This window comes from Hypanus sabinus, chromosome 22 (genome assembly GCF_030144855.1).
Source record: "Hypanus sabinus isolate sHypSab1 chromosome 22, sHypSab1.hap1, whole genome shotgun sequence".
NCBI lineage: Eukaryota > Metazoa > Chordata > Chondrichthyes > Myliobatiformes > Dasyatidae > Hypanus > Hypanus sabinus.
In genome coordinates, this window is record NC_082727.1 from 53,548,929 (window position 1) to 53,574,100 (window position 25,172).

Genomic DNA, 25,172 nt, shown 5'->3' on the forward strand with positions numbered 1-25,172 from the left:
CCAATTCTGATTTCCATAAGGTATTAACCACTTCTTTTTTCTTGCAGCTTTCTTTACTTACCAGACTTGGAAGCAGCAGGAAAAAGTTTAGATTGTGGTTGCAATGTTAAAAAGATAGTTTGTGGTTAGAGATTAATAAGAACATAAGAAATAGGAGCAGGAGTAGGCCATCCAGCCCATTGAGCCTGCCCCGCCATTCAGTAAGGTCATGGCTGATCTGTCCGTAAGCTCAGCTCCATCTACCTGCCGTTTCCCCATAACCCTTAATTCCCTTACTATTTGAAAAACTATCTAAGTGTTTCTTAAATATATTTAGTGAGGAGGCCTCAGCTGCTTCCCTGGGCAAAGAATTCCACAGATTCACCACTCTCTGGGAAAAACAGTTTCTCCTCATCTCCGTCCTAAATCTTCTCCCCTGAATCTTGAGGCAATGTCCCAAGACTGATAAAAATGATCTCAGAAACAATCGTAATAAAATTATTAAAGTGAACCCAGGTTGTAAAGTATGGTAGAAATGCAATCATTTACAGTTCAAGTTCAAAAATGCACAGCGATATGAGGAGCTCCAAAGCTTACCCAATAGATGTTGTTGACAACTCCTCTTTAACTCGGACAGATTCCATTAAATATCAACCTAGCAAGTTTTCAACATTTTTATTGTTGTGTAGCCAGAAATGACCCTTACAGATTCTGGCATTAGTAAATTCTGAGATTTTGCCTTTGATACTGCAGACAAGATCACTGAAGACAGAGTACAATGCTTTGCTTTCAACCTTTCTCAAAAATAATTATAATTAATCTTCTGCTCATCAAGAAACTTAAAATTGTTCAAAACTCTGTGCAAAAACGGGCTTGATAAGGTAAATGAGGCATCATTTGTTGAAGACTTAAAACACAGAGCATAGAAATCTACTGAACAATACAGGCCCTTCAGCCCACACTGTGACCTACTCTAGAAACGGCCTAGAATTACCTTAGCACATAGACCTTTATTTTCTAAGCTCCATGTACCTATCTAAGAGTCTCTTAAAATACCTTATTGTATCCGTCGCTGGCAGTGCATTCCACGCACCCACCACTCTCTGTGTGACGTCTTGTGATGAAATGAACATAATCAGGAGTTGCAAAGCCAGAATGTCAGCTGAGCAAACTTTAACAACATTTCTATCAAATTTACAACTCTGTGCCCATCTCATAAATTTCTGGCATGAACTTCTGGACCTCATTTGACCCATACCGTTCATCCCTCACAAGGGAGATATAAAATGGGAAAGTGTAGATAGAGATTGGTAGGGGCTGGTATTCATAAAATCTTTTGGGTTGAAAGAGGAATGATTGCAGTAGGGTTTCAGACTTCTCATGGGTCCCCTGCTTTACCAACACAAAATTAACACTTGCTTTACAAGGCCACTTCCATCCCCTGATGTGCAAGTGTGGTAATCAACAAGCCTTTGTGAAAGCTCTCTATCTGGAGAATGTAAGTTTCCTTGTTGTCTAAGGGTTCAAAGCTTCTTTCAATATCCGAGAACATATACAGTATACAACCTGAAATTCATACTCTTCACAGACATCCACAAAACAAGAAATCCCATAAAATGAATGAGAGAAACATTGAAGCCCCAAAGCCACCCCCATCTCTTTGCACAGGCAGCAGCAAAAGCATTGACCCCCCTCCCCCAACTTGCACCAGCAGAAGCACTGACCACTCCCCCCACCCCTCTACCATGCAAGCAACAGCCAAAACCTTCTAAATAGACCTTGATCCAGATTCCATCAAAACTACCATCTAAACCCAGCACTTTGGTTTCTCAGAGAAGCTCTCTCTCTCTCTCCATCGAAGTAGAGAGAAGTCACTCCTGCAATGAGAGCGGAGACTAGCAACTCATTGTCCCAATGTTACAATCTTCCGCGTAGTGGACAGTTACAAACGGAGTTCTTCACCTTTGCAATTTTACAGCTGCCGTGATTTAAAAAACAGAAGATGTAGTTCACATACTTCAAATATTAATACTTTACTACAAATATCCACCCAGAGCTATTACAAATCCTCTCCATCTCAATGTTAATCAACACTAAAATACAAATTAATGTATTCAGTCTGAATTGTTCCTGTAAGAGTTTGCTTCATTAATAGACCTCGATTCACTCATACAGGACAATTAAACCTGTAAAATATGGAAAAGCAAGGTAAATAGGTTAATAGCTTTCTTTCTGACAACATATGCTTCCTGTTCAGAATCAGAATCAGGTTTAATATCATCAGCATACGTCATGAAATTTATGACAGCAGTACAGTAATAATAGTGGGGGAAAATGTTGAATCACAGTAAGTGTGTGTGTGCGTGTGTGTGTGTGTGTGTGTGTGTGTGTGTATAAAATAGTTATATTAAATAAGTAATGCAAAAATACAAATAATAAAGTAGTGAGGTACTTTTCATGGGTTCAATGTCCATTCAAAAATCGAAGGCAAAGTGGAAGAAGCTGAGTGTGTGCCTTCAGGCTTCTGTACCTCCTTCCTGATGGTCACTATGAGAACAAGGCATGACCTGGGCGTTGAGATCCTTAATAGTGGATGCTGCCTTTTTGAGACATCTCTCCTGGATACTGCGGAGGCTAGTACCCATGATGGAGCTGTCTAAGTTTACAACTCTCAAAGCTTATTTCAAAGGAACAAGTTAATGGAGAGGATTGTTTCTAACCATTACAGAATTTTATATGCAGTTGAATTCTTACGACACTGTAACCTCAGAAAAGCAGATGTTGGAACTTGCTCTGACAAGCCGTTCATTACAAGCTTAATGGAATGTGTACAGCTGCCAGCAGGGGGAGCTGTCTCACTGTCTACAGCTGAACAGAAGCGTTGGCTTCCAACTTCAAATCCTAGTCTTTCAACCATTTGTTCTTTATCAAGGTTCATGATTTGGATGTTTTTCAATGAGCTATTATTACTCTATGAATTAACAATTGTACCCAAACAATGGCAGCATTGGAGGCTTCACCTTAGATAAAGGCTTTACTGCACGTTTATAAAGAAAATGGTGTTTAATGGAAGCACTAATGAAATATACTGTAGCTCATTTTAGAAAACTGCAATGATTTCCTAAATTATAAAGCCTTTTGTGACTTTAATCCTGAAGACTTTTGTTAACACCACCAAATAAATTAAACCTAGAAAATTATGGTTTATTTAAAGAAATCATATTCATTTTTTTCATGACACAGAAGTCCATTTTCCTTTTGAAGTCTGTTCCAGGAAAGATAGTTTCCCTTTTGGACCTATTTCTCCAATTGCATCTATACCTCTGTAACTTTCTCCCCCTGTTTCTTGGCATCCTCAAGGGGCAACTTGAGGGCGGATTACCCTACCAGCTTGTCACTGGGAAGTTGAAGTAAGCACTGCTCCTAGAGGAACCCTACTTTGTCACAGAGAGAGTTGTGAACTTCACACACACAGCACTAAAGAACCCAGCTTGCTGAGACTGCGGGACATCTCCAGTAGTTGATACATCTCACCTGAAAGGAGCCAGGTGGAATGGTGCAGCACTGGACTGTCAGTCTGGACCACTGTGCTCATCAGTGTAGAAGTGGGATTGAAGCTGTAACATTGCCTACCAACTGGGTTCGGTTTCTTGCTTCCATTCAGTGAGTCAATAAATAAAGGCCAAAGCTCGGATTGGAGATGGACCAGATAGACAATAGGTGCATAAGTAGACCATTTGGCCCTTCAAGCCTGCACCGCCATTTTGAGATCATGGCTGATCATCTACTATCAATACCCAGTTCCTGCCTTGTCCCCATATCCCTTGATTCCCCTATCCATAAGATACCTATCTAGCTCCTTGAAAGCATCCAGAGAATTGGCCTCCACTGCCTTCCTAGGCAGTGCATTCCAGACCCCCACAACTCTCTGGGAGAAGTTTTTCCTTATCTTTGTCCTAAATGACCTACCCTTTATTCTCAAACCATGCCTTCTGGTACTGGACTCTCCCAGAATCTGGAACATATTTCCTGCCTCTATCTTGTCCAATCCCTTAATAATCTTATATGTTGCAATCAGATCCCCTCTCAATCTCCTTAATTCCAGCGTGTACAAGCCCAGTCTCTCTAACCGGATGCCGGGAACAGAGTTACAAGGCCTCAGGCTGCTGTTGGTGAACTACAGGAGCTCATAAACAACATAGCAGCAATGGGAATAGTATCAGTTCCTTCACTGGCTGATGCAGGATCCAGGGTCTGGGAATGGGGAAAACATGGAGTGGGGTCAATTGGCAAATCAGAGTGCTGGCCTTTTCCCATGAGCTCAATTTAAAGCAAGTAAAAACAAATTAAACAGAAGTTTCCTAGAACAAGTCTTCAGGAGACTCTGAAGACCACTGGTGTCAAATTTGATAGTCACATATTATTGACACATTCCTCTGTACCTAAACTTAAACATTATATTATCTGTTTCCAACATTAAGAAGCATTTAGATGTTCCTTTTATCCCTGTAAATGGGTACAATTTGAATTTCCAGGCCACGCTAACTGAATTATATCTTTACTAGAGATGGGATCAAATCAACATTCCTCCCAGGGAAAGGAAAACAAAAGCTGAAGGCTAAAGGTAAGAAGGAAAGATTTAAAAGGGATCTGAGGGGCAACAATGCCTTTGAATGGAAAATCCTACAAAAAGTAGTGGATATAGCCCTGTCCATCACGTGTAAAACCCTCCCCACCAGTAAGCACATCTACACGAAACATTGTCACAGGAAAGCAGCATCCATCATCAGGGACCCCCACCACCCAAGACATGCTCTCTTCTTGCTGCCACCATTAGAAAGAAGGGACAGGAATCTCAGGACTCACATAACCAGGTTCAGGAGCAGTTATTACCCCTCAACCATCAGGCTCTTGAACCAAAGGGAATAACTTCACTGAACTTCACTTGTCTTATCGTTGAAGTGGTCCCACAACCGATGGACTCACTTTCAACGACTCTTCATTTCATGTTCTCGATAGTTATTAATTTTTGTTATTTTTTTTGTATTTCCACATTATTTTCTTTTACTTGCTGGTTGAATACCAAAATTAGTGCAGTCTTTCATTGATTCAATAAGTGCATTTAATGTCAGAGAAATGTATACAATATACATCCTGAAATTCTTTTTCTTCACAAACATTCACGAAAACAGAGCAGTGCCCCAAGGAATGAATGACAGTTAAATGTTAGAACCCCAAAGCTCCCCCAACTCCCCCTCCCACACACAAGCAGCAGCAAAGCAATGATCCCCTCTCCCCCACCAGCCAAAAGCTTCACCTCCCACCGAGTACTCGAGCGTGCAGCAAAGCATCAATAAAGACACAGACTTGCAGTACCCCAAAGACTACTTGTTCACCAAGTAATTCAACATACCACAGGCTCTCTCTCCCGAATAAGGGAAAAAGAGGTGTTCTCGTTTCACAGTGAGAGGTGAGATATAACAAAGCAACTCGCTGATGTATGGTGTTACAAGTCTGTTGTGTCGCTTTTTCCGAGCTCTGTGCCCAGAGAACTCGGGTCTCTTGGCACACAGCCGGCAGCCAGCTCGCTGCTTTTCGATCTTCCGTGCACTCCCATGTCAAATCAGGTGGCGGCACCAGCCTTGAATCCACCCACCTCCAGAACCACGAAAATCCGGCAACGTGAAGGTGCACTAGTCTTGCAGGCTGCATCTTTGGTATATCAAAAAGCAGCCAGTCGTGAGGCCCCAAGAGTGGGTCCCATTTCCACAAAGAACCAAAGTCAGCGTGTAACTCCAGGTCAAGGCGTTCAAAATAACCTTGAAAGGGGGAAAAAAGAGATATCAAGGATAGAAATAGAGCTGGTTCCGAAGATGCGAGCAAAGAAGTCGCCGTTAGGCGCCATCTTCCTCCTAAGCTCTGAAATGGTTATTATTCTATTATGGAATTATTGAGTATGCCTGCAAGAAAATGAATTTCAGGGTTGTGCATGGTGACAGATATGCACTTTGATAATAAATTTACTTTGAACTTTGAATTTCTTCATGCAGAAGGAGGTGTGTAAATGGATGAGCTGCCAGAGGCAGGTACAATAACATTGAAAATACTGTTGGGCAGGATCATGGATGGCTGAGGTTTATAAGGATAAGCAGAAATCAAACATGGACTAATTGGACTAGCTTAGGTGGGTTCCTTGGTTGTCGTAGACAGAATGGATTGAGGGGCCTGTTTCCATGCTGTTGAACTCGACAACTATGATTCTAAACAAGTTGGCTTTTCTTTTCCAAATGCATTCACCAAGATGTCCAATGTGCTAGTAACTGATAGGCTACTGAGGAAAATATGACATGTAACCATCTTACTTTTTGGATTGAAATTATGTGTAGTTTATTGAAAGTGTTAGAAGAAACATGGCAAACGTTGACAGCAGAGATACAGCAATTTGACTCTAGTGCACTGTGCAGCTTATTGTTCGAATATGATCAAGTCTCCAAAAGCTAAAAAGTAAATGTGCTCTCTTTCAACAGAAATTACTATGAACACCAGTCGCGTAGCAAATATTCAGCTAATTACCCTGGCAACATGCAGAACAGGCAAGTGATGAGTCTGAATACAAACCACATTTGAAGCTAACTCTGTCATTTTCAAGTCCACTCTGTAGCCAGTCTCTTCTCTTAGTTTTGCACAGCTTAACATGATATCAGATATAATGAAGCTCCTCTCAACTGTACTTATTAAAGGGTCATTAACTGGTGTTTTATTTCTTGTGGGAGGAGGCTAATGACAGGCCAGGTCAACATTTATTCTCAGTCCTTAAACATGGTGAAGGAACTCCCTTTGTGTTGTTGGATGGGAAGTCCCAGGATTTAGATCAATCACAATTGTGATATGTGACTTGATGGGGGTCAAGAGGTGCTGGTGCTTCAATGTATCTATTGCTTTTGTACTTCTTGGTAGTAATGCCCCAGATGATGGGGGCAAGCATAGCATATACCTCCTTTACCATCATAGTATGTGAATCAGTGGAATTCACTGCCACAGGCAGCTTTGGATGCTAAGTCATTGGGTATATTTAAGGCAGAAGTTGATAGATTCTTGATTAGTCAGAGCAGGAAGGGATGGGGAAGAATGCAGGTAATTGGGGCTGAGAGGGAAAATGGACAAGCCATGATGAAATGGCAGAGCAGGCTTGATAGGCCAAATGGCCTAGCTCTATTCTTACACCTTATGGTCTTATAACAATTTGCATTGCCTTTGTCAGGGAGTTATAGATTTACAAGCCAAAATCCCTCGGTGTATCAGTTCTCCCGAGGGTCCTGCCATGTATTTAAACTTTTCTCTTGTACTCCCAAAGTGCAACACCTCACAATTGTCCTGATTAAGCACCAACTGCCATTTCTCCAGCCAAATTTTCACATGTCTACAACTCTACTAATGCTCTTGCTATCTACAGACTTATTAAATTGTACTTTGACATTTTCATCCAAATTATTAATATATATTGTAAATGACCGATCCTTGTGGAATACCACTGGGCACAGGTCTCCAGTCAGAATAACATCCGTCTACCATTATCCTCTGGCTTCTATGGAAAAACTAACTTTGGATCCAATTTATCAACTCATTGTTGATTGCATACAATTTAATCTTCCACACTAACCTAATTCAAGATACTTTGTTAGTACTTTACTAAAGTCTGGTAGATCACACCTACCCTCATAAATTATCTTTGTCACTTCCTTATAAAACTCAATTAACTTTGTGAGACATATCCAGCTCTACCTAAAGCTATGCTATTAAGCCTGAACAAGTCTATGCTCTTTCAAATTCAAGTAAATTCTATCCCTAAGAATCTTCTCCAGTAATTTTTCTGACACTGATATAAGGCTCACCAGATTATAATTCCCTGTTTTTTTTCTCTGTTATCCTTAAACAAAGGAAGAGCATTGGCTGATCTCCATTTTTGTAGCATCTTTCCTCTCACTAAAGAGGATGCAAAGATGCAACAACTTATCCCCCTTGCTGCCCTCTGTAAACTGGAACGGATCCCATCATATCCTGGGGACTTATCCACCTTAGTGATTTTCAAGATGGTCCTGCCCCTTTCTAAATATTGACAAACCCTAGAATATCAACATAAACCACCCAATCTCACCATCATCCAAGTCCTTCTCTTGGGTAAACAGTCATGCAAAATACTCATTTAGGACCTTATCCATTTCCTCCGGCTCCATGCATATTTCCCCTCCTCTGTCCTTGAGTGGAGCTTACCCTATTCTCTAGCTAATATTTTGCAGCTAATTTGGATATATATTAATCTCTTTGGGTTCCTCCTTAATCCAAATTCCCAAGGATATTCCATGGACACTTTATTGCTTTCCTAGCTCCTTACTTAAGTTCTTTCCTGTTTTATTTATATTCAAGGGCATTGACTGAATTCTAAACTTTATACATACTTGCTTTTCCTTTTTGATAAAACTTGCAATATCTTTTGTCGTTCTGAATCTTGCCATCCTAAACTTCCCTCCTCACAGGAAAATGCTGGTCCTGAACTCTAATGCATTGGCCTTTAAAAGACTCCCACATGTCAGACATAGATTTACCTAAACAGCTGTCCCCAATCTACTTTCTCCAGTTCCTGTCTAATTCTTTTGTAATTAGCCTTCCTCCAGTTTAACCCTTATACCTAAGGACTCTTTTAAAATTTAAAGAAATATAGTCACTATTCCCAAAAAGATCCCCTGCTAAAACTGACATTCAGCCAAACTCATTCTCCAATATAAAGTCTAGTATGGCTCCATCACTAGTTGGACTATCTTCAGGTTACTTCAAGAAACCTTTTTCAATGCATTGAAGAAATATTTCTCCATTTAAGCTTTTCGCACTAAGGGAGTCCCAATCAATATTGGGGGAAGTTAAAATTGTCTAAAGTAACCCTATTGTGTTTACATCTTTTCATGGTTTGCCTGAAAATCTGTTTCTCTAGCTCCAGTTTATTATTGAGAGGCCCTGTCATAATGATTGCACACTTCTTATTCCTCATTTTGCATCACTACATAAGCCTTGTATGATCAACTCTCTTAGGGGGGATCCTAAGAAGGGAGGCTCATTTCTACTTTCAACACCTTGGTAATAATGTGATAGAGCTTGTCTCCCTTTGATTTGGGTAGATTGTCCAATCTACAGATTGCCAATACTTATCTCTATCCTAAACGGGGTGGTGGTCAAATCAAAGGAGTGCATTGCCATTTGCCGAGCCAACTCAGTACATCCTCATGATACTGGGTGGATGAATCTCTCAAGTTTTAAGTCAAAAAGATTGTCCATCCTATTCAGACATGGACCAATAGATTCTCAGCAGATAAAGCAAACTGAATGGCAAAGGGTCTCCCGGTAAGTGGGATGGCAGACTTTTCCATGACAGTGACTTCATTTGGGGATGGGGGTGGAGGAAGTTGGGTGATGGGATGCTAGCCTTTTTCTGGATCTCCAGTTCCATCTGGGACTCCTAGGACAGCAGTTTGGTGGAAAGGGTAAGTGTTTTTGTTGAACATTGGCAATAGAATTGTTTGCTTAAAATACCGAAGTTCAAAGTGAATTTTATTATCAAAGTACATATATGTCAGCATATACAACCCTGAGATTCACTTTTTGTGGGCATACTCAGCACATCTATAGAATACTAACTATAACAGGATCAATAAAAGATCAACCGGAGTGCAGAAGACAACAAACTCTGCAAATGCAAATATAAGTAAATAGCAATAAATAACACGAACAAGGTAAAATGTCCTTAAAGTGAGATCATTAGCTGTGGGAACATCTCAATAGGAAGGCAAGTGAGTGTAGTTATCCCCTTTTGTTCAAGAGCCTGATGGTTGAGAGGTAGTAACTGTTCTTGAACCAGGTGCAAGTCCTGAGGCTTTTGTACCTTCTACTTGATGGCAGAAGCAAGAAAGGAGAATGGCCTGGGTGGTGGGATCTCTGCTGATGGTTGCTGCTTTCCTACAACAGCATTTCCTGTAGATACGGACAGTAGTTGTGAGGGCTATACCCATGATGTACCAGACAAGAAAGAGTTTGGGGTAAACAATAACATGAAGACAAACTCACCCAAATTTTAATTTTTTAAGTATTATTCTATACATTTTTCAAATCTTCTTGCATAAGTGACAATGAAATTGGGTCAAACTGCTCAGCATCCTTTTTGACAATAAATGATGCAGACTTGAGGACATTTCGCCAACAAGAAGTGACAGAGAAAAAGAAATCTCAAGTGGGGTTTCCATGTCTGTGTCACCCATAAAACTAAGGAAGTGACATCACCAGAGTGCGCAACAGCTTGTCACATGACCTGTCCAGGCACTGATAAATGTCAAATGGCAGAAACTACATCACCAACCAGCCCCAAAACATCAGGATAGTCAAAGAAAGATATTAGATCTAATGATCTAGGTCATTATCAAAAACAACCAAGTAACATCCTGGTAAAATTAAAGAGATGTACATGAGGTCTCTTTATAATGGGTCATAACTCTGCTCAGATTAAGGACCAGACAACAAAGGTAAATCAAATGCTGTGGTTCCACAGATTTATTAAGAAATCATATTCAGCTAATTATCAAGAACTGCAGATAGATTTCATAGACAAAGTAAATTTCACTACCCAAGAAAATAGGTTGTGAGGTTGAAGATAGACCAGCAATCTATTCAAAAAGGTTCAAATGATACCATAAACCATAATCTGAATCAACAGTTTCAACCATAGCTATTTGGGTAATGATGGATAAATGGTTTAGTATTCCACCCAACCCCTACCTGATGGAAATCCCTTCAAGAAGAAAACATTCCAGTGCATGACCATGTGAAAGGAATTAGACAATGAACTATTATTAAGTAATAATTAGCATATAAATAGCTCAATAGCCATAAACTGAATAACAGCCAAAATTCATTTTAAAGTTCATGATTTGCACGTTTAATCAATGGAGGAATGGATGATATAATGCAATGATTAACTGTCATTGACATTTGCAATTTTAAATAAACATCCACATAAAATTTCTTTGCCACAAGCTTGAAAAACCATTTAAATCTTGCCCTCCATTCAAGTTTCAATGCAAAACGAAGGGGAGCTAAGTTACCTACACAGTGAAGGTTATCCCAGAATGTAAATTTGATTATCTCTCCACAGGATGTCAACAACAAAACTCACTATGGTTCAGAAATGGAACACAACAATCCTTAAACATTTGAGTCCAGCTAATCTTATAATGGTGAACCACAGTAGAAGGTCATTTGGCCCATCACAACAGTTTCCCGTTTGTTCCTGTAACCCTGTAACTTTTCATACTTTAAACCTTTATTCTGTTTCGCTGTGAAGGCTGCTGTTTAATCTGCCCCCAACATTAGACTGACTACTTCAAATCTCAAACACTCAAATATAGAAAAAAATGTTTTTTTTAATGTTTAATCTACACTCAGTGACCGCTTTACTAGCTACCTCCCGTACCTAATAAGGTAGCCATTGAGTACATGTTCGTGGTCTTCTGCTGCTGTAGCCCATCCACTTCAAGTTTTGACGTGTTGTGCATTGAGAGAGGCTCTTCTGTATTCCATGGTTGTTATGCATGGTTACTTGAGTTACTATCGCCTTCCTACCAGCTTGGACCAGTCTGGCCATTCTCCTCTAACCTCTCTCATTAACAAGGCATTTTCACTCAGAGAACTGCCGCTCACTGGATTATTTATTTGTTTTTCACACCATTATCTGTAAACTCTAGAGGCTGTTATAGACAATACACAACAGGTGCAGGAGTATGCCATTTGGCCGCTTGAACCAGTACCGCCATTCAATGTGTTCATGGCTGATCATCCTCAATTAGAACCCCATTCCTGCCTTCTCCACATATCACGTGACTCTGCTATCTTTAAGAGATCTATCTAACTCTTTCTTGAAAGCATCCAGAGAATTGGCCTCCACTGTCTTCTGAGGCAGAACATTCCATAGATCCACAACTCTCTGGGTGAGAAAGTTTTTCCTGTACTCCATTCTAAATAGCCTAGCCCTTATTGTTAAACTGTGGCATCTGGTTCTGGACTCCCCCAACATCAGGAACATGTTTCCTGCCTCTAGCATGTCCAATCCCTTAATAATCTTATACGTTTCAGTCAGATCCCCTCTCATCCTTCCAACTTCCAGTGTATACAAGCCCATTTGCTCCAATCTTTCAACATATGACAGTCCCGCCATCCCGGGAATTAACCTCGTAAACCTACGCTGCACTCCCTCAATAGCAAGAATGTCCTTCCTCAAATTTGGAGACCAAAGCTGAACACAATACTCCAGGTGGGGTGTCACCAGGGCCCTGTACAACTGCAGAAGGACATCTTTGCTCCTATACTCAACTCCCCTTGTTATGAAGGCCAACATGCCATTAGCTTTCTTCACTGCCTGCTGTACCTGCATGCTTACTTTCAGTGACTGATGTACATAAACTCCTAGATCTCATTGTACTTCCCCTTTTCCTAACTTGACTCCATTCAGATAGTAACCTGCCTTCCTGTTCTTGCCACTGAAGTGGATAACCTCACATTTATCCACATTAAACTGCATCTGCCATGCATCTGCCCACTCAACCAACCTGTCCAAGTCACCCTGCATTCTCCTAACATCCTCCTCATATTTCACACTGCCACCCAGCTTTGTGTCAACTGCAAATTTTCTAATGTTACTTTTAATCTCTTCATCTAAATCATTAATGTATATTGTAAATAACTGCGGTCCCAGCACTGAGCCTTGTGGTACCCCACTAGTCACTGCCTGCCATTCTGAAAAGGACCCGTTAATCCCTACTCTGTTTCCTGTCTGCCAACCAATTTTCTATCCATGTTAGTACCCTACCCCCAATACCAGGAAAATGTATGTATGAAAATCCTGGGAGATCAGCAGTTTCTAAGATATTCAAGCCATCCCATCTGGTAATAACAAACTTTCCATGGTGAATGCCACTTAGATCATATTTTTTCCCCCATTTTGATGTTTGGTCTGAACCACAACTGAAACTCTTGACCACGTCTGCATGCTTTTATGCACTGAGTTGCTGCCACGTAATTGGCTAATTAGATATTTGCATTAATGAGCTGGTATACACGTAGCTCATAAGGTGTAGTGACACTGGTATAAACTGTATCCTTCATCAATGAATTCCTCGGTCATTGGGCACAGTTTCTCTTTAGTTATTTGGGATATGCCTCTTGTAGACTGGAACATTTATCAAACTTCCTCTTGACCTTGTGGAGTTAAAGACAACGGGTTCCTTTGATGTCCCCTGTCCAGATCCTGCACTTCTCTTTCCAGCAGCACTGGAGAGTGCCTTTATCAAATAAACTTCAACAGTTCAAGATAATAGCACATTACAACCTTCTCAAAGTCTGGTCTTTGCCACAGCTTGATGGAAATCAATCTCTCTTCCAGGATTGTTACAAGAATTGTAATGATCTGAAGGTGTCTGGTTAAATTTAGTAGAGAGAATAATAAATCTCATTTACCAACTGCTCCCCTATACTAACGTACTTATCAGAGTTCCAAACTTATGCCACATAACATAGAACACAGAACAGTACGGTATAGTACAGACCTTTGGGCCACTGTCTTTTAACTTACTCCAAGATCAATCTAATGCTTACCTCTAACACAGCCCTCCATTTTCCTTTCATCCCTGTGCTATCTTGGAGTCTCTTAAATGTCCCTAACCTATCTGTGTATACCACCACCCTGGCAACACATTCCATGCAGAAACCTACCTCTGACTTCACCCCTCTACTTAGCTTCAATCACCTTAAAATTATGCTCTGTCATATTAGCCCTTTCTGCTTTGGGAGAAAAAGGTGCTAGCTGTCTACTCTCTCTGTGGCTCTTATCATCTTATGCACCTCTATCAATTCACCTCTCATCCTCTTTCGCTTCAAAGGGAGAAGCCCTACTTCACTCAAACTTTCCTCATAAGTTATTTTCTCTGTTTCAAGCAGCATCCCGGTACATCTCCTCTGCACCTTCTCTATAGCTTCCACATCCTTCCTTTAATGAGGCAACGAGGGCTGAACACAATACTCCAAGTGTGGTCTAACCAGGGATTTGTAAAATCACAACATTACCTTAGAGCACTTGAATTAAATCACATTACTAATGAAGGCATCACACCATACACCTTTGTTAGTCATCCTACAAAGGTAGGTGACTTTAAAGTATCAGTGAATGTGGACTTCAACATTCCTTTGTTCCTCCACGACTTCCAGCAATTTAGCCATTGAAAATGTAGAAACATTGCAGCACATTCAGAGACACTTTTCCATTTCTTCCATCTCACTTGCAGAGGGAGGTGATATATAGCCTAACACCCACTTACATAGCACTGCAGCAGACTTGACAGTGTTGATGACCATGTGCCAGGCTCAGTGTCTAGAGAAACAGGTTGTACTGACAGAGGGGTCCATGTTACATGGGGAAGGGCAACATATGAATCTAAATCACTATGGAACATGCAAAGCATGTGCATCCTTGTCATGCCCAGCTCTTCTTCAAGCCAAAACCTCTACTGTCTTATGGAACACAAATTGTTTAAAATGACCTCTTTCGCCTGCCCCTCTAATCAGCATCACGTGGCCAAACGTCCTAACCATTTAGATGCACAAATAAACAAAAGGTATGAGCTTCCCAAGTCCTAGCTTTGGCTTTGCATCTAGCAGCTGTAGTCACCAGTACTCATGGCACTTCATGGGCAGGATGTGTCTGTTTTGAGATGGGATATGCACATGCTGAAGTATGACATGCTAGTGGAATGCAGACTATTTCGACGGGAAGGGTAGTCCCCTGAGAGTCCCCAAGCTGGTAAAGAGTATAGTGCAATATCCTGTGGACAACTGATCTCCAGAGAGAACATGAGGCTGCTTGGAAGTCTGTCTGAATGTCTGTGTATGAGATGCCCATGAACATGGTTTTCCTAGACCTTGGAGCTTAACTTCTCCAGTCTAGAAATAATGACCAAAGCTACATTCAGCCTTGGTGAGGTTTCTGATGGCTGAGGTCACAGCTTCTGTTAGGCTACAGTCAGAGCCCACCTATTGTACCAGTAATGCAGAGAAAACCCAAAACTCTGCCATGTAAACCCAGCTTACTCCAATGTAGACTCAGAGGGACTTTGGAGACTTTGCAAGAGTCTTACCAATCTATCATTCCAAACTGAGGAGACAGTGGTTTCAAGAAGTATAAATTTCCTGTTCTCTGTCAGCATGTTACTGTTTGTAACCCACTATTGCCACTCCAGTGGTATCCTTCGTAAAGTAGTTCCACCAGCAGCCACTCAAGGTAACATAATGCCACCCAAAAGTACAGCATAGACAATATATCTAAAGCTGGACATGGATACGTTACACAGCAGCTCATAGTTTTCTCCCCTCCAGAAAAGCAAACATTCATTAGCTTGGCTATACCTTGTTACATTATTCAATAAAGTGGGATATGGGAAAGAAATATGGAGAAGGTATGGACAGGTGCAAGATTTGCATTAAGTATGCACAAGGGTGATAAAAATGATTGAATTGGTTTGCCTTTTATAGATTTATGGAAGTATTTAGTATAAATAACTTAGTTCTAGCTTTCATGATTTGCTTAGATAGGTTTACAGAGACAACATCACTACAGAGACTCCACATTTGTTTGTTTTTCACTCCTATTTATAACTGAAGAGCCTATGTCATGCCACTCTACAGTGCATATAACTCCAACACTACAGTAATGGGGACAGGTCCAACATGGTAGACGAGTGAGAATATTGGAAAGGGAAATACATAACACACTCACTTGCAACTGTAACTTCTTGTTCAGTTTACAAGTTTTCCAAAGTTTATACCCATAACATCAACCACACAGTACTCTCACTACACATTGAATAATTTCATTACAGAACATAATCAAATTTGCCAAATGCTATGTGCTAGAAATTGAGATGCAAAATATGGTCTTAATCAATGTTAACTATCATAAATATCCCTTAACAATAAGGATTCCCAAACTTTTTTAGGCGTGGACTCCTACCATTAACCGAGAGGTCCATGTTGGGAACCCTTGCTTTACAGTATTACCAGGAGGCTAGTGAATCTTTTATCAAGCTGTGTTTTTTGGAACAGAACCCAATCAATATAAACCTCATGCCCTTTAGGAAATTCAATTATTTCTTCATGAAGTTACAGATCTAAGTAAATTACCTTAGGGTGCATGCAAAACAGTGCGAATCACACAAAAGATATCACTGGCACTTTTCAATTGTTGTTTGTTTCACTTTCAGCAGAATGAATTATTGCTGCACTTTAGCTCGGCTTCATTATCATTGATGTGGCAGTTCTTGGCCGGATTTTCCAGCCAAATTAAGGAAGTCAAGTTCAGCAGAGTAAAAGGAGGAAGATCACGTAGATTTGCTACAATTTGATTTCAACTGTGAATGTGCCTTTACTGTGATGGACGTGATAAACAAATTTGCTTTCATTTCTTCCCCCGCAAATCAATTTTGCTAAGCATTTTTTATTAAGGCGCTTCTATTTCTTGGAAGGAAGCAGATATTAACTGATAGAAAGCAGGCAAGTTTTTTTGTTGTTTCTCCATTTAAATGTCACTCAATTTTGTTTAGTGGGAACATTTATTTCCAGCGAAAAATGCATTGTTAAGCCAGACAGACAGATATAAACATTTGCGTAAAAGCAGTGTATTAGTGACATCCTGAGCATTTTACTCATTTACAAAGGTCAACCATCCAAAAAAAAAGTTCATCCCACACAGGACTTAACAAGCTCAATTAGCTGAAGACACGTCCTATGAACATCAGGCCACACACAGAAGGAGTCATAGAAAAGTACAGTAAAGAAACAGGCCCTTTGACGCATCTAGCCCATGCTGAACTATTTATACTGCCTACTCCCATCGACCTTCACTGAGCTGATAGTCCTCCATACCCCTACCATCCATGTACCTGTCCAAACTTCTCTTAAATGTTGAAATCAAGCTTGCATGCATCACTTGCAAAGGCAGCTCATTCCACACACTCACCACTCTCTGAGTGAATAAGTTTCCCCTCATGTTCCCCATAAACATTTCACCTTTCACCATTAACTCATGACCTCTTGTTGTAGTTCCACCCAACCTCAGTGGAAAAAACATGCTTGCATTTACCGCATCTATAGCCCTCATAATTTTGTATACCCATATCAAATCTCCCCTCAATCTTCAATGTTCCAAGGAATAGAGCCTTTGATCGTTTTCCTGTTACTCAGTCTTTTCTTATAACTCAGGTCCACCAGTCCTGGCAACATCCTTAAAAATTGTCTTGAAGTGTCCTGAAGATCTTAAGTTGTGCAGGAATTGCAAGCAACAAGTTTTAATATCTGATTCGGATAAGATTTCTATTCCCTCTTTTACAATCGAGTTAATATCTTGTAAATGTAAACTACTGAGTTCAGTTTATTCTTCTAAACCCCAACTCACAGGGATCCCTGGTCCCCACTGTCCCCTTTGAATTGATTTTTTGTATTCTGAACAACCGGATTAACATCTCTCCCCTCCCTGCTTAGAATTCCCCTATGGATCTGCTTCTGGACTCTCTCTTATTTACCCTGTGCATTAGGCAAACACCTCCTGCATTTACAGCAGTATACATTCTAAAGACTTGCATTAGCCTTTCCTGACTGTACCTGGTTCTGGCCAGCTACAAATTAACTATGCGTCTATCAACGGCAGGTAACTGCTACAGCCAAAAGAAGCTATCGGTTAAGCACAGTTGATTAAAATGGGAATTTACTTCATGCTAAATCCAAAACTGTTGCATTTGAGTAAGAAATGTTAGAAAGAAAGAATAGAGATTTTGTTTTAATTTATTTTGGGGGATCAGAGTTGTGTCATACGTGGATCTTAGTTCTGTTCTTGTGTTCTGGGCAACTGTGTAATTAGGAAGCAATTCCAGTTGTTTGAGTTCAAGCCTTGGGTTTCCATATGGAAGGGGCAGTTGGAGTCACTCTGGGGTATTAGGGGAGATGAGAGTCCCCGGCACAGCCACCTCACAGGCAGAGAGAGATCAGGAAAAGAAGGAAGAGGCGGAAAGTGCAGACTCTGCACTGCGTGCTCAGCACTGGAATGAATGGGAGTTACCATGCTTTGAAGGAGCACAGTCCTGATCATGGCATCAATACTGTGCAGGGCACACCAGCACTTAGTAGAAATGCAGTTGTTATTGGAGATTCCATAGTTCAGAGCACAAAGCTTGACTAGAATGAATAGCAAAGATGTAATGTTGATGCTTTATAAAGCACTGGTGAGACCTCACTTGGAGTATTGTGAGCAGTTTAAGGCCTCTTCCTCTAAGAAAGGATGTGCTGACATTGGAGAGGGTTCAAAAGAGGTTCACAAAAATGATTCCAGGATTGAAAGGCTTGTCATATGAGAAGAATTTGATGAGAAGGAAATGGATCAGACTTAATGAAATAGCGAAGCAGACTCGATGGATGAAATGGCCTAATATCTACTCCTATATCTTACGGTTTTATGGCCTTGAAAGGTAATTCCATAGCTATCACCATGAGGCCCACGGGTGTGTTGCCTCTCTGGTGTCAGGATAAAGGACAGTGTGTGGAATGTTCTGCAGGGGGTAGAAAATGAATCCGAAACGGTGGCACCGAACAGTACCAATGATAAAGATAGAACGACTATTAAGTTTCCAGAGTCAGATGTATGGAAGAGCCTAAAAAGACCTCAAATCAGTCATCTCTAGACTACCTCTAGTAACACATGCTCGTAAAAATGGAAATAGGCAGAACAGAAGAATCTTTTCCTGGTTTGAAGGAAGGTGCGGGAGGAAGTGTTTCAGATTCTCAGAGTTGTTCTGGGAATTGGAAACTTCTAATCAAAAGGGATAGGTTGCATCTCAGCAGAACTATGGAAAACATCCTCTCTGGAAGGTCCATTAATATGGATGAACAGGACTTAATATTTGTGAGGTGGAAGTATATGTGGAAATATGATCTAGTGGCAATAATAGACATGCATCTTAAAAATGGTGATGACAAGTTGCTTAATATTCATTGGCTGATGTGAATAATGGGAGATCTTTAATTACACATCAGGAATCTACATTCCACAAGGGATAAAGATAGGGAAATCAAGGCAAAAGATTCTTTCCTGGCACGGAGATAGAGAAAACGATGAAACAGCGCTCACATCAACAATGCTTCAAGAGGTTGGTAATGACGAGATTGAACTCCTGCCTCAGCAAGGACCTGGACCCATTGCAATTTGCCTATCATCACAATAGGTCAACTGCAGATGCAATCTCAATGGCTCTCTACACAGTTTTAGACCACCTGGACAACACAAGCACCTACGTCAGGATGCTGTTCATCAGCTCAGCATTTAATACCATCATTCCCACAATCCTGATTGAGAATTTACAGAGCCTAGGCCTCTGTGCGGACTGGTGATAACAACTCCTCGCTGACGATCAACACTGGCGCACCTCAGGGGTGTGTGCTTAGCCCACTGCTGTACACTCTCTATATACCCATGACTGTGTGGCTAGGCATAGCTCAAATACCATTTATAAATTTGCTGATGATACAACCATTGTTGGTAGAATCTCAGGTGGTGATGAGAGGGCATACAGGAGTGAGATACATCAACTAGTGAAATGGTGCCATAGCAACAACCTGGCATTCAATATCAGAAAGCTGAAAGAGCTGATTGAGGCCTTCAGGAAGAGTAAGATGAAGGAGCACATCCAATCCTCATAGAGGGATCAGAAGTGGAGAGAGTGAGCAGCTTCAAGTTCCTGGGTGTCAAGATCTCCGAGGATCTAACCTGGTCCCAATATATCGATGTAGTTATAAAGAAGGTAAGGCAGCGGCTATACTTTTTCAGGAGTTTGAAGAGATTTGGCATGTCAACAAATAAACAAACGCTTCTCTAGTTGTACCGTGGAGAGCATTCTGACAGGCTGCATCACTGTCTGGTATGGAGGGGCTACTGCATGACTGAAGGAAGCTGCAGAAGGTTGTAAATCTAGTCAGCTCCATCTTGGGCACCAGGGAGCGGTGTCTGAGTAAAGCAGCATCCATTATTAAGGACCTCCAGCACCCAGGGCATGCCCTTTTCTCACTGTTACCATCAGGTAAGAGGTACAGAAGCCTGAAGGCACGCAATCTGCCATCCTATTCCTAAATGGACAATGAAGCTTTGGACACTACCTCAGTTTTTTTAATATACAGTAGTTCCAGTTTTGCACATTCTTTTAAATGTATTCAATATAAGTAATTGATTTACTTGTTTATTTATTATTATGTTTTCTCTCTCTCTCTCTCTCTCTCTCTCTCTCTCTCTCTCTCTCTCTCTCTCTCTCTCTCTCTCTGTTAGATTAGTATTGCATTGAATCGCTGCTGCTAAGTTAACAAATTTCATGTCACATGCTGGTGATAATAAACCTGATTCTCATTCTGAAAAGGTTGTATGATTCACGTCAAGTAAATTCTTCAATTGAGAACTAGGCTAAATACAATAATTTGAGAGGGTAAGTGAAAAGAAAAATATGGCTTTTAAAGAGACAATTGGAGAGTAGAATGGCAATCAAGATAAAAGAAGACCCAAAAATCTTTTACCATCAAGTCAATAGCGTTAGGAAATGGGACGTGTCTTAATACACTCAAAGAAGATATGTTTAGTGCCTCGGGGCATGACTAGAAAAGTTAATAAGTACTTGTATTTATTTTTTTAGAAAGGAAGTGGATGCTCACAAGATATTGATAGCAATGTAGGTTGTAATGGTAATAAATGGCATGAGAAACGATAGACAGGATGTACTGGAAAGATTGACTGGGATTGAATAGGATTCCTTGTCCAAGTAGCTATTAAATAAAGTTAAGGTGCAGACAAAAGTGACTGAACAGTTTTCCAATCTTGCCAAGTACAGGATGGAGGTGGCAGGGAAGCAGAATGTATCAAATATGACACTCATGCTCAAGAAAGGACAAAAGAACTTTCCTGGTAGTTGCAAGCTAGTGAGCTTAGCGGGAGTGGTGGGTAGGGCTTTAGAATCAACAATCAGAGGAATAATTAACAAGCAGATGAAGTGGTATTACTTAATTAAGAATAGTCACATAATGAATAATTAAATTGAAATGTTTTATGAAGTAACAGAGAAGGCTGATGATGGAACATAGTAAGTGTTACAAAAGTGAGGTTCATGGAACAAAAGGGTTAGAAATGGCTTGGATTAGAAAACATTGAAGGTCAGACAGCATTGATTGTAGAAAGCAAATGGTAGATCCCTCAAGGGTTAGTGCTGAGACCCCCCATTTGTTTGATATGTAAAAGTGATTTGGATATTACAAATATTTCAAAATTTGGAAATAATGTCATATTTGCAGGTATGAGAAAAATGAAGATAATACAAGCTGAATGATGTAGCCGGACAAGTGAAAGGTGGAACTAAATACGAGGATGTGTGAGATAATGCGTACAACTTATACAATATGGAGAGGCAATCTGGTCTTAATAGCATAGTTCTAAAGACTGGGCAGGAAGAAGGAGATCTGGGTATTCATGTGCAGAAATCTTGAAGGTTCCAGGATATACTGAAAGAATAGTTCATAAAGAATGTGAGAGGCTGAATTTCCTAAATAGCAGCATTAAGTACAAAAGCAGGGAAATTTAGTAGAAGCTTTATAACAGCCTGGTTAGGACACATGTGGAATATTACATGGTCACCAGAAATTAGAATAGTTGCAAAAGAGGGTGTGAAGGTGTGACAGAGTGTTCAGTTAACGCACCCTGTGCGCGTACACACAGACACACACAGACCCCCTTGTCACTCTGCTGTCATCCCACTGAGTTCTGGAGGATCTGTCTTAGTGGTGCCTCTTCCACCATTCACGGTGGAATGTTCCATTTCTTTAGTAACGGGATGTGTATATGTTGTTTGTATACTGTATTTAGGGTAGGTACTTCTGCTTATTTTGTATGATTGTAAATTCATTGTGAATGCATCATGTTCTAATACATGTGTAGCCCTCAGTTAACTTTATGGTTAATTAAAGATGGTATGTCCTGGTGCTTCAATGATGATTGTTCGTTCTTGGTGAAGAAGGGAGAGAGATCAAGCTGCCAGGTGTTCACACTGGACAAAGTATGGGGCTGTTATTGTATTTTCTGTTAGATATATTTTTGTAAATATTGGCATTTTTCTTTTCACAATTTCCGCTAATTTGTGTAAGTTTGATTTTTTGATGCTCTAGGTAAACACACTTGCACAAAAGCCATTCTTTTCTTAGTTCGTAACTCATAATCTAACAGAAGGAGATAGAACATAGAGAATTTCAGCACAGGAACAATACTCTTTGACTGATCATATCTGTGATGAATACAACAGCAAATTAAACTAAATCTCTTTTGCCTGTACATAATCCTTATCCTCTATTCCTTGCATAACCATGTGGCTATCTGAAAGCCTTTTAAAAGCAACTATGATATCTTCTTTCACCAATACCCTTGGCAGCCTATTCCAGGCACCCACCATTCTTGCTGTAAGAAAACCTGCTTCATAAATCTTATTTAAACTTTCCCTTCTAATCTTAAACCCATGCTCTCTAGTACTCGATATTTCCACCCCGGAAAAAAAATTATCCTGTCTATATTATTCAAGGATTTTATAATTTTACGATCTTAAATCAGGTCTCCCCTTAGCTAATGCTCCAGAGAAAATAATCCAAATTAGTCCAACCTCTCCTTATAGCACATGCTGTCTAAACCAGGCAGCATCTCTGTGAATGTCTTCTGCACTCTTTACAAAGCCTGTACATCCTTCCTGGAATGGGGCTTCCAGAACAGCACACAATACTCCTTTACCCAACCAAAGTTTTATTTAACTTCCTGACTTCTATACTCAATGCCCTGACTTCTGAATGCAAGCTTGTTGTATGCCTTCTTTATCACGTGTCACTTATGTGGCCATTTTGTGAGGACTTGCACTCCAAAATCCTTCTGTATATTAATGCTCCTACCACTAACTGTATACTTTCTCTTACCTCCGATCTCCAAAAATGTAACATCTCATACTGGCTCAGATTAAAATCTGTCATTTGTCTGCAATCATTTCTATCTGTTCTCTATCCTCTGAATCCATCGATGTGCTCAGCTATTTCCTGCCAAAGTAGATTAAACCCTCCTCTGCCCACTCGAAGATTCTGGATCGATTTAGGTTCAGGTGTAAGGTGTCTTTCTACTTCAGAAAAGGTGCTGTTTCAACCTACAATGTGGCCGTCCAAATTTGAGCTGTAGGACCTCACTCTACTCTGATGGATTGCCAACATGTGGCTGATAGAAACAGGGACTTCCATTTTGATCAATTCAGACTTGTATTCCCTTTAAATGAATGCCTTTTTTCCCCAATAGGAAGTCCCCAAATCATCAGCATTATCCCACGATATGCTAACTTATACTAAAATGAAACTGCTGACTGAATGTTGCAATTTGAAAGGTTTTGACTTCAGACAAAGTCATCAGGGTAGACTTCTGGCACAGAAGGAATCCACAACAGGGTTTTTGGAGAAAGTGAGTGAGTAATTACAAGTAGAGTGTTCTCAATTTCTTCCTCCATTTTTTCCATAAACTTTCTTTCAAGAGGGAGAAGTTTTAAGTGATGAGCGAATTTAGCTGCAAAGTTAGGATGGAAAAGCTAAGATTGTTCTCCTTGGAGCAAAGGGGGTTGATAAAGGATTTAGAAAGTGTAGAAGCATATCAGGACCTCCGTTGGTCAGGATTGACCTCGCATGTTGCATCCTACCTGCCTACACTTTCACCACCAGTTGATACGCAAATCAGGACAGTACGATATGGAGAGCATGCGGCAGGCTCCCCTCCCCCCCATGGAGCTGATGCATCCAAAGGAACAGTGTAGACCAATACAGTTTGGCACCAGTGGCATCACAGGAGTTGCCAGTCCGCATTGAACTCAACGCAGCAGTGCCTTAGGGATTCCAGTTCCAGATTTTTTCCTCAGGGTTTACTCCCGAAGCCTTCCCCATAAGAGGGTGTAGCCACAAGGCAGCAGAGGTTTGAAATCTGAATTTTCCTGCTCTTGGAGGAGCTGCCAGTCACAGCTAGTGAGCCCCATCTGCCAGGAGTAACTGGATTTAAGGTGTTAGTAACCCAGCTTTTCCTCTTTCCTGTCAGCAAAAGTGGTTCTGCCAGGCTTAGTAACTAAACCACAACTGAAAGCCGGGAGCAGGACTTGGTTATCAGAGGCTATTGAGATGCATGCCATTGGGAGCTTTTTATAGATGGTGGAATCTTATTCCACTACCACACCACCCCACTTCCCACCCTCCCCAGCTATAACAACCTCAGGGAACCAAAAGAACGTGGAAGGTTGGATAATGTCACCAATGTGTACTATGACATAGTTGACATAGATTTATGGTCTAGGGTGAGTGTTACAGGGTAATGTGAAGATGATGTAGATTTGGTGTCAATGAAGGAGTGGAAGAGCAGTTGGCCAATGATTTTGGAAGGAAATTGGATAGATACTTGAGGTAAATGAACCTGAATAGCTACATTGCTAGAATGGAGCAAAGGATTTGACTGATTGCCTAACAGATAGCCAACTAGATGGACTGATTGACTTCCTTCTCTGCTCCCTGTGTTCCAAAAATGCATTATTACAAAAATGTAAAGTATTATGTAGTAAAAGTAAATTAATATTAAATTGTTTATTAAAACAACTGATGTCAAGGTAGGAACGCAACAAAATCAAGTATGAGATAACAAGGAAATCAATGATAACATAGTAAGCACAAAATTTTAAAACCAGTGTCAATAACATTGAGAATTAGATAAGAAATTCAACTTATGAAAATCTTACCCTCTTTTTGTTACAGTTGCGCAGACCACCCTTTGCTCTGAGTAGGAAATTTTTTACATGGCCTGAAAACCGTGTGGCACTTTAAATGTTTTTTTTTGCAATGTGCATTCTATGTAAATTTAGAATGAAAATATTAAAATCACATTCTTTTAGTTTTATTTATTAATTGAAGGATATTGTGAAATACAGTACAATCAAGAAAATCTTTCATGTTTTATAAACTTTTACATTTAGACAGTGTTG